Source organism: Coregonus clupeaformis, chromosome 17, assembly GCF_020615455.1.
Source record: "Coregonus clupeaformis isolate EN_2021a chromosome 17, ASM2061545v1, whole genome shotgun sequence".
In the NCBI taxonomy this organism is placed as follows: domain Eukaryota; kingdom Metazoa; phylum Chordata; class Actinopteri; order Salmoniformes; family Salmonidae; genus Coregonus; species Coregonus clupeaformis.
In genome coordinates, this window is record NC_059208.1 from 58,299,586 (window position 1) to 58,308,111 (window position 8,526).

General features: G+C 44.1%; 1 protein-coding gene across 1 annotated transcript in view; it reads left to right on the forward strand.

The window, feature by feature from the left end:
- The first annotated feature begins 1,250 nt into the window (after window positions 1-1,250).
- The window catches only part of LOC121586803 (four and a half LIM domains protein 3-like), a 23,584-nt gene continuing 16,308 nt past the window's right edge, over window positions 1,251-8,526 (forward strand). The window contains exon 1 of the mRNA XM_041903800.1: window positions 1,251-1,476. The gene's annotated coding sequence lies outside the window, so the exon portion shown is untranslated. The remainder of the gene's footprint in view (window positions 1,477-8,526) is intronic.

Consider the following 8,526-nt stretch of genomic DNA (forward strand, 5'->3'; position numbering starts at 1 on the left):
ATACTCCATATGTGCTCATACGTTTTGTCATGTCTGATGGGTAGTGACAGGATGGAGCCACAACATATTGAACGTAACTCTCTAATCAAACCCAGACCTCCAGTTTGGAGTGGTGGAAAATGGGAGGTAAAAAAAAAATAGGGAAATTATATCTTTGCTTGCTAGAGTTTTTCAGGGCCCAGCAGTTTCTTGTGACCGCAGAGAATGAAATCTTGTGAGTGAGTTGGTAAGGAACCCTAATCGAGTCTGAATGAATGACAACACAAAAGTATGAAAATGTATGCACTCACTAACTGTAAATCGCTCTGGATAAGAGCGTCTGCTAAATGACGAAAATGTAAAATGTAAAATGTAAAGCCGCCTTATGGTAGTTCACTGCTTCAGATTTTACCACATCAACTTCTTATCAATCAATATTAGTGTGACATACAGCCTGGTCCCAGATCTGCTTGTGCTCTTGGCAACTCCATTGGTCATGGACAAGCCGAACATGGTATGACCATTGGGAGTGGACACGATAGTACAGACTGGCACTCATTCACTCAGGCTAACATAAAACAGGGATGAAGAACAAACAGCTTGATGAGTAGTATGTGATCCTGAAGTAGCCTATAACAGGAGCCTCCGGAGTTCTGTTTCATGTTTGACTTCTTCACATTCAAGTCAAAAGCAGCTTCAACAGTGACAACGTTGACAACATTGACGTGTTGGCTAAAGAAACACTTTCCAAGTGAATGAAAAGCACAAACACACACACACACGTGTGATTGACTATAGGATAGGATATACATAAGGTTATCCTTGAAAGTTGAGGAGGGCCTGATGCAAAGTGCACGTTGGATTCATATGATACAGATCGCCTAAACGTATCTCATAATTATGATTTACTATCTCATAATAATGACTTATTGTCTCATAATGATGATTTACTATCTCATAATAATGACTTACTGACTTACTGTCTCATAATTATGATTTACTGTCTCATAATTATGATTTACTATCTCATAATAATGACTTATTGTCTCATAATGATGATTTACTATCTCATAATAATGACTTACTGACTTACTGTCTCATAATTATGATTTACTGTCTCATAATTATGAGTTACTATCTCATTATGACTTACTATCTCATAATTAAGATTCTATCTCATAATTTGTAGTCAGATGATCTTTTTTTTGGTGGCGGGAACGAGCTTCAGCAGTAGAGCGAGGAGGGACATTTATTGGGCGGGATTGTACGGACTTGCTTGATGCTGTCGCGCACGGGGAGGTAGTAGCTAGGCTACACGATGTATTTCATAGTAGGTGAAGTTGAGGAGGGTGCACAACTGCGTCGGAGGAGTGTAATCTTGACTGGCCATCATTTGGAGTCAATTCAGCTGCCGGAGAAAAGCTGCAAGCCACAGTTTGGCGACTGAAACCTAGGGACTACATTTCGCAAAGTTCCCTGACACGCAAAGAGCTGGTGGTAAGATATTTGACATTTGTGCACGTGTTAATAACGAATAATAACACAATTATAAGATTCGATATGATCAGTATTGGATTTAAAACGTGAATTGCCCTATTTAGTCTTAATTTAAAAGTCAATTTTCGGGCAAAGAAATTACCTAGATAATGCAGTGTCAGTCATGCGAATCGATTCACTTGGCGAATCGTCCGTTGATATTTATCAGATAACATATTTGGTATATGTTAACTACTTTCATAAATTGGGAAAGGTAACCTGTGTATTTTTAATAAGAGAACAGATATTCGCGTGGCTTTGTAGGTCAATAAATCTGGACACACACAGAGATAGCCATCTATCACAGCTCCAGATCTGTCACGAGACACCTGTCTGACTGTGCGTTAATAACTAACATAGAAGGCGTAAAAAAACTCCTGAGCAGAGTCCCGACATCCGTTTTTCAGTGGAAACGGAATTTAGGTTGAAAATCTGTATCCCTAAAGGCTAGAAACATCCCTACCGTTGACCCCGCAGAGAGTGGTGTGGGTGTGATACCAAATCAGTGATATAAATGCTGGTTGCTACACATCTCTCTGCTCATGACATGAAGCAGATGCAGTGCTCTTTAGGAGGAACATTTATTGGGTGTTGATAAATAAACATAAATATGGGTTGTATTTATAATGGTTTTTGTTCTTCACTGGTTGCCCTTTTCTTGTGTTTGCAGGTCACAAATCTCTCTCTCTCTCTCTCTCTCTCTCTCTCTCTCTCTCTCTGTCTCTCTCTCTCTCTGTCTCTCTCTCTGTCTCTCTCTCTAGCTGTCTCTCTCTCTCTATGTCTCTCTCTCTTTCTCTCTCTCTCTCTCTGTCTCTGTCTCTCTGTCTCTCTGTCTCTCTCACTCTCTCTGTCTCTCTCTCTGTCTCTGTCTCTGTCTCTCTCCCTTTAATTTTTTCTCCCTCAGCCAACAAATCGTTAAATGTCCTCTTTATCTCTCTTTAAACTTTATACTTCCTGTTGCACATATTCCTAGGGCTCTAAACTGGATATATTGTAGGACAGGGATCATCAACTAGATTCGATCCGGGGGCCGGCAGTTGGGGAACCCTGATTTACTCGATCATTCAAACTAAGAACTTGATTGACAGTGTCCTGACTAGTATATGGGAGACATTGTCTACTAGGAAGAATGCAATAGTTTGTTTCCTGCTGTTTTACTTTTTCTGTGATTTACTGGCCTTATCAGCATCACAGTTAAAACAGTTAGAACAAATTCTGTGTAGGATGCCTATGTAGCCATCTCAACCAACCAACATCCTCAAGAGTGATGTCATGTCTTTTACTTAAGATTGCAAGTCGTTTTTTCCGAGACACTCACCACAATTGGCACCAGATGGAATAGTTTCACATGTATTCAGCAAACCCCATATCCATATCATCGCCTTCGTTCGATCCATTTTGGTCGAAATCTACATAGCTGTTTGATTATTTAAATAATTTTCTTTTTGTGAGGAGTTTTCCCTGTGAGTAACCAGCAGAAATGTGGTGGGAGCCAGAAAGAACTCCCTCATTATTTGTAGGAAAAGAGGAATTTGCCGTTTTTAGAATAGAAGGGTGGTGGAAGAAAATGCATTTGTTAGCTTTTTTTCATCCTAACATTGGAGCCACATGATTCTGCCACATTCTGACCACAGTGGCATTCCCCTGACATTCTTCTCGTTCGGGAAGGTTGGTTCTGTGTACAATCATTGGAGCTGATCCAGACGGTTGGCAGGACTTCTGGAGTTTGAGTCTTTCACAGCAACTGCCTGAGCGGGTACACACTTAGAAAAAAGGGTTTCCGAAGGGTTCTTCAGCTGTCCCCATAGGATAACTCTTTTTGGTTCCAGGTAGAACCCTTTTGTGTTCCAGGTAGAACCCTTTTTTACCTGCAACCAAAAATGGTTCTTCAAAGGGTTCTCCTATGGGGACACCCAAATAACCCTTTTAGGTTCTAGATAGCACCTTTTTTTTCTAAGGGTGTGAGCTCTGGTCAAAAGTAGTGCACTATATAGGGAATAGGGTGCCATTTGGGACACAACTTGATACTGGCTCAGGCCATGATCAGGGGCCATTGACCCATAGGTTGTGAATCATTCCCTATCATTATCACACTGTCATTTCTGTTTCCATTTCCTCCTTGCCTGGCTAGTTATATAGTGTCACTTTTTTTCCACCATTATCGTCAGCAGTAGAAGATTTAGATGGTTAGAGTATTTGGGATGTGAACTCAGAGTTAGGCTATGCCTTCCCCCTCTCTCTCTCTCTCTCTCTCTCTTTTCTCTCTCTCTCTCTCTCTCTCTCTCTCTCTCCTCTCTCTCTCTCTCTCTCTCTCTCTCTCTCTCTCTCTCTCTCTCTCTCTCTCTCTCTCTCTCTCTCTCTCTCTCTCTCTCTCTCTCTCTCTCTCTCTCTCTCTCTCTCTCTCTCTCTCTCTCTCTCTCTCTCTCTCTCTCTCTCTCTCTCTCTCTCTCTCTCTCTCTCTCTCTCTCTCTCTCTCTCTCTCTCTCTCATATTGATTTGGTCCTGCAATTTATTTCAATGAATAAATGTATTCTATCCAGTTATCCATTGTCTCCAGAAACATAGTGCACTCCACTCCATCTTAAACTTCCTCAAACTCCCTCTCTCAAAGCTTGTTGAGTTTCTGGGTTGGGTCTACAGACATTTGTCTCAACAATCCTAAACTGCTTACACATGGAGATGTTACTCAAAAATCAAAGACACATAAATCTTATAGCAGCCATGAAACAGAGGCAACAGGCCGTAGGAGCGCCTGGGGCTCTGGGAAAATAAACACAGTTGATAACATTAACACCCGGGGGCCTGGGGATGGATGGATGGATGCTCCACTGGCTACCAGCAGCTATCTGATGGGAAAATGGGTTTTTCATTTTACAAGCAGATTTGTTTTGGATAATGACTGACTGCTGACTGTGCAGATCAAGACAACTTTATTTATTTATTCTTTGGTGAAATTTCCACTGAAAAAGAATCAAAATGAAACATAGCGTGTTGCCACAAGTAACTTTGCTTGAGAAAGAGGACACTAGGGATGTCTCTTGCCTACTTCGCTCCATGGGTATCTATGACTACATGGAGGATAGTAAAGATTTATACATGCTATATTCCCAATTTCAATTGATTTTTAACTTTATGCTCTTTTTTTTTGTTAGCTTGACTAGACCGACTTCAGCGCCAGGTCACGCTCAGGCTTCCTCTTGTCTTCGTTCATGAACATAGCATAGGTTCTACCACACAGAGCGAAGGAAGCCTTGGTACAGTGTCACCTTTATTTTGTTGTCTGGTTTGGTCCTTTGTTTTTTGGTGCGCACCAGAGGTGGTGCGGGAGGGACGTGGTCCTAGCAAGGCTTTCAGCTGCAGCTTGCATTCTTCTCTGCAGGGTATAAACAGCCAGCTGGAGGCCCATGCTAAACACAGCCAAGCACGTAGCCTCTCATTAATTACGCTTTTAATGTTCCTCAATGGGCAGGTGAAAGATTACGGGCTCAGTGTTTCTGTTTTAATGTCAGCGAGGGATATTTTGATTACTACCCTACAAGCAGATGGAGACATTAATCAGTCCGTGCTTGTAAATAAATTCAGATAAGAATTAAGATTAGGTAAAGTCTTCACCATCATCATCATCATCGTCCAGTGTGTGTTTCCCAGTGCAATGTAGTCTTTTTTCAACACATTGCTTGAAGTGAACTCAGAAGGACATTGGTCAAGGAATGTTGGGCTTGGTTGACGTTCAAGAACTCAGTGTCTCAAAACATCCCGTTTGGGAATGTTGAAACAGACAGAAGTTGCATATCGACTTGATGAGAGCTCTCCCCTCAAAGACAACAAATGCGAATGCCAGTAGTGTTCATTTTGGTTTGGGGGTGCCGGTACTGAGATAACAGAGAGGGGGAGCAGTCATCTCTTTGTACTGAGATAACAGAGAGGGGGAGCAGTCATCTCTTTGTACTGAGATAACAGAGAGGGGGAGAAGACATCTCTTTGTACTGAGATAACAGAGAGGGGGAGCAGTCATCTCTTTCTACTGAGATAACAGAGAGGGGGAGCAGTCATCTCTTTGTACTGAGATAAAAGAGAGGGGGAGCAGTCATCTCTTTGTACTGAGATAACAGAGAGGGGGAGAAGTCATCTCTTTGTACTGAGATAAAAGAGAGGGGGAGCAGTCATCTCTTTGTACTGAGATAACAGAGAGGGGGAGAAGTCATCTCTTTGTACTGAGATAACAGAGAGGGGGAGCAGTCATCTCTTTGTACTGAGATAAGATAAGTCATCTCTTTGTACTGGGGGCGGCAGGTAGCTTAGTGGTTAAGAGCGTTGTGCCAGTAACCGAAAGGTCGCTGGTTCTAATCCCCGAGCAGACTAGGTGAAAAATCTGTCGATGTGCCCTTGAGCAAGGCACTTAACCCTAATTGCTCCTGTAAGTCGCTCTGGATAAGAGCGTCTGCTAAATGACCAATTATTATTATAGATAACAGAGAGGGGAGAAGTCATCTCTTTGTACTGAGATAACAGAGAGGGGGAGAAGTCATCTCTTTGTACTGAGATAACAGAGAGGGGGAGCAGTCATCTCTTTGTACTGAGATAACAGAGAGGGGGAGCAGTCATCTCTTTGTACTGGGATAAAAGAGAGGGGAGAAGTCATCTCTTTGTACTGGGATAACAGAGAGGGGGAGCAGTCATCTCTTTGTACTGGGATAACAGAGAGGGGGAGCAGTCATCTCTTTGTACTGGGATAAAAGAGAGGGGGAGCAGTCATCTCTTTGTACTGGGATAACAGAGAGGGGGAGCAGTCATCTCTTTGTACTGGGATAACAGAGAGGGGGAGCAGTCATCTCTTTGTACTGGGATAAAAGAGAGGGGGAGCAGTCATCTCTTTGTACTGGGATAACAGAGAGGGGGAGCAGTCATCTCTTTGTACTGGGATAAAAGAGAGAGCACCCTGCAGAACTAACTCACGTCAGAGAGAGCCCCCTGCAGAACTAACTCATGGCAGAGAGAGCACCCTGCAGAACTAACTAATGGCAGAGAGAGCACCCTGCAGAACTAACTAATGGCAGAGAGAGCACCCTGCAGAACTAACTAATGGCAGAGAGAGCACCCTGCAGAACTAACTCATGGCAGAGAGAGCACCCTGCAGAACTAACTAATGGCAGAGAGAGCACCCTGCAGAACTAACTCATGGCAGAGAGAGCACCCTGCAGAACTAACTCAAGGCAGAGAGAGCACCCTGCAGAACTAACTCAAGGCTCACACACTTCCAACTGGCTCAGCACTCTGACGAAAATGTCAGGTTAGAAAGAAAACAAGTTCAGAGAGCCTTGAAGGGACATGGAGAGGCCTGGTCTGGCGTTGGGCCATATCGGAGACAGGGAGAGGAGGCCTGATCTGGCGTTGGGCCATGTCGGAGACAGGGAGAGGAGGCCTGATCTGGCGTTGGGCCATGTCGGAGACAGGGAGAGGAGGCCTGGTCTGTCGTTGGGCCATGTCGGAGACAGGGAGTGGAGGCCTGATCTGTCGTTGGGCCATGTCGGAGACAGGGAGTGGAGGCCTGGTCTGGCGTTGGGCCATGTGGGAGACAGGGAGAGGGGGCCTGATCTGTCGTTGGGCCATGTGGGAGACAGGGAGAGGGGGCCTGGTCTGTCGTTGGGCCATGTGGGAGACAGGGAGAGGAGGCCTGGTATGTCGTTGGGCCATGTCGGAGACGAAGAGAGAGAGAGTTTTGCTGTCTGGCACACAGTACAAAGCCTTCAGAGTCGATGATTCCGATTCATCTTTCACCAGCCAGCGTTACCAATATATCACTGAAGAATGCCCATGTGTCCGCTGGCCAGTGTGAAATGCAGAGTTATAACAGCATTGTGCTAGGAGAGAAAAACACGTCTCCCACTGATGGCTTTCTGTTTGACTTAACGTCTCACTAGGAGTGCAACGCAGAGACACAGGTTAGAGGGAAGACTCCTGTAGAAGGATGGGTTCAACCCGTCTGTGGCTGGAAACAAATAGGCAAGCCAACATATTTAGTCTGTGTGTGTGTGTGTGTGTGTGTGTGTGTGTGAGTGTGAGTGTGTGTGTGTGTGTGTGTGTCTGTGTGTGTGTGTGTGTCTGTGTGTGTGTGTGTGTGTGTGTGTGTGTGTGTGTGTGTGTGTGTGTCTGTGTGTGTGTGTGAGTGTGTGTCTGTGTGTGTGTGTGTGTGTGTCTGTGTGTGTGTGTGTGTGTGTCTGTGTGTGTGTGTCTGTGTGTGTGTGTGTGTGTGTGTGTGTGTGTGTGTCTGTCTGTGTGTGTGTGTGTGTGTGTCTGTGTGTCTGTGTGTGTGTGTGTGTGTGTCTGTGTGTGTGTGTGTGTGTGTGTGTGTGTGTGTGTGTGTGTCTGTGTGTCTGTGTGTGTGTGTGTGTGTGTGTCTGTGTGTCTGTGTGTGTGTGTGTGTGTGTGTGTGTGTGTGTGTGTGTGAGTGTGAGTGTGTGTGTGTGTGTCTGTGTGTGTGTGTGTGTGTGTGCTGTTCAGGAAATTCTCCTGATTCTTCTCTATATATCTTTGAGGCATTCCCTCTAAACCGTTTCTATACCCAGGTCATGTTCATGTGTAATTCGACCACCAGTCACAATGATGATGAACCACTGAGGGAGTGTGTCTATGCTGACGTGGCTCATTCAGGGTCAGTCATCTCCCCCACAGCTGGAAAGGACATAACGTTTGGGAAGAACTCTTTGTAGGACAGTAGCTATTACTATAACAGAATGGTCTGGACATTGAATAAATGAGCTGAAACTGAATTAAACAAAGTTAGAAATGGAAGAAATTGTCCGTGGGTGGGTAGACTCAATATATTTAAATAATCCAACAGAAAGGGGGTGGTTTGTATTTTGGACATATTCATATATTTTTTTTAAAGTATCACTTTCGTAGAAAGGAATGTCATAATGTCTTTACTCGTCGACACAACAGCTGGAGTACAAATAATGTATTTGCAGATGTCATGCTGCCTTAGAGAGCTGTAGAATGAGGTACTATGTC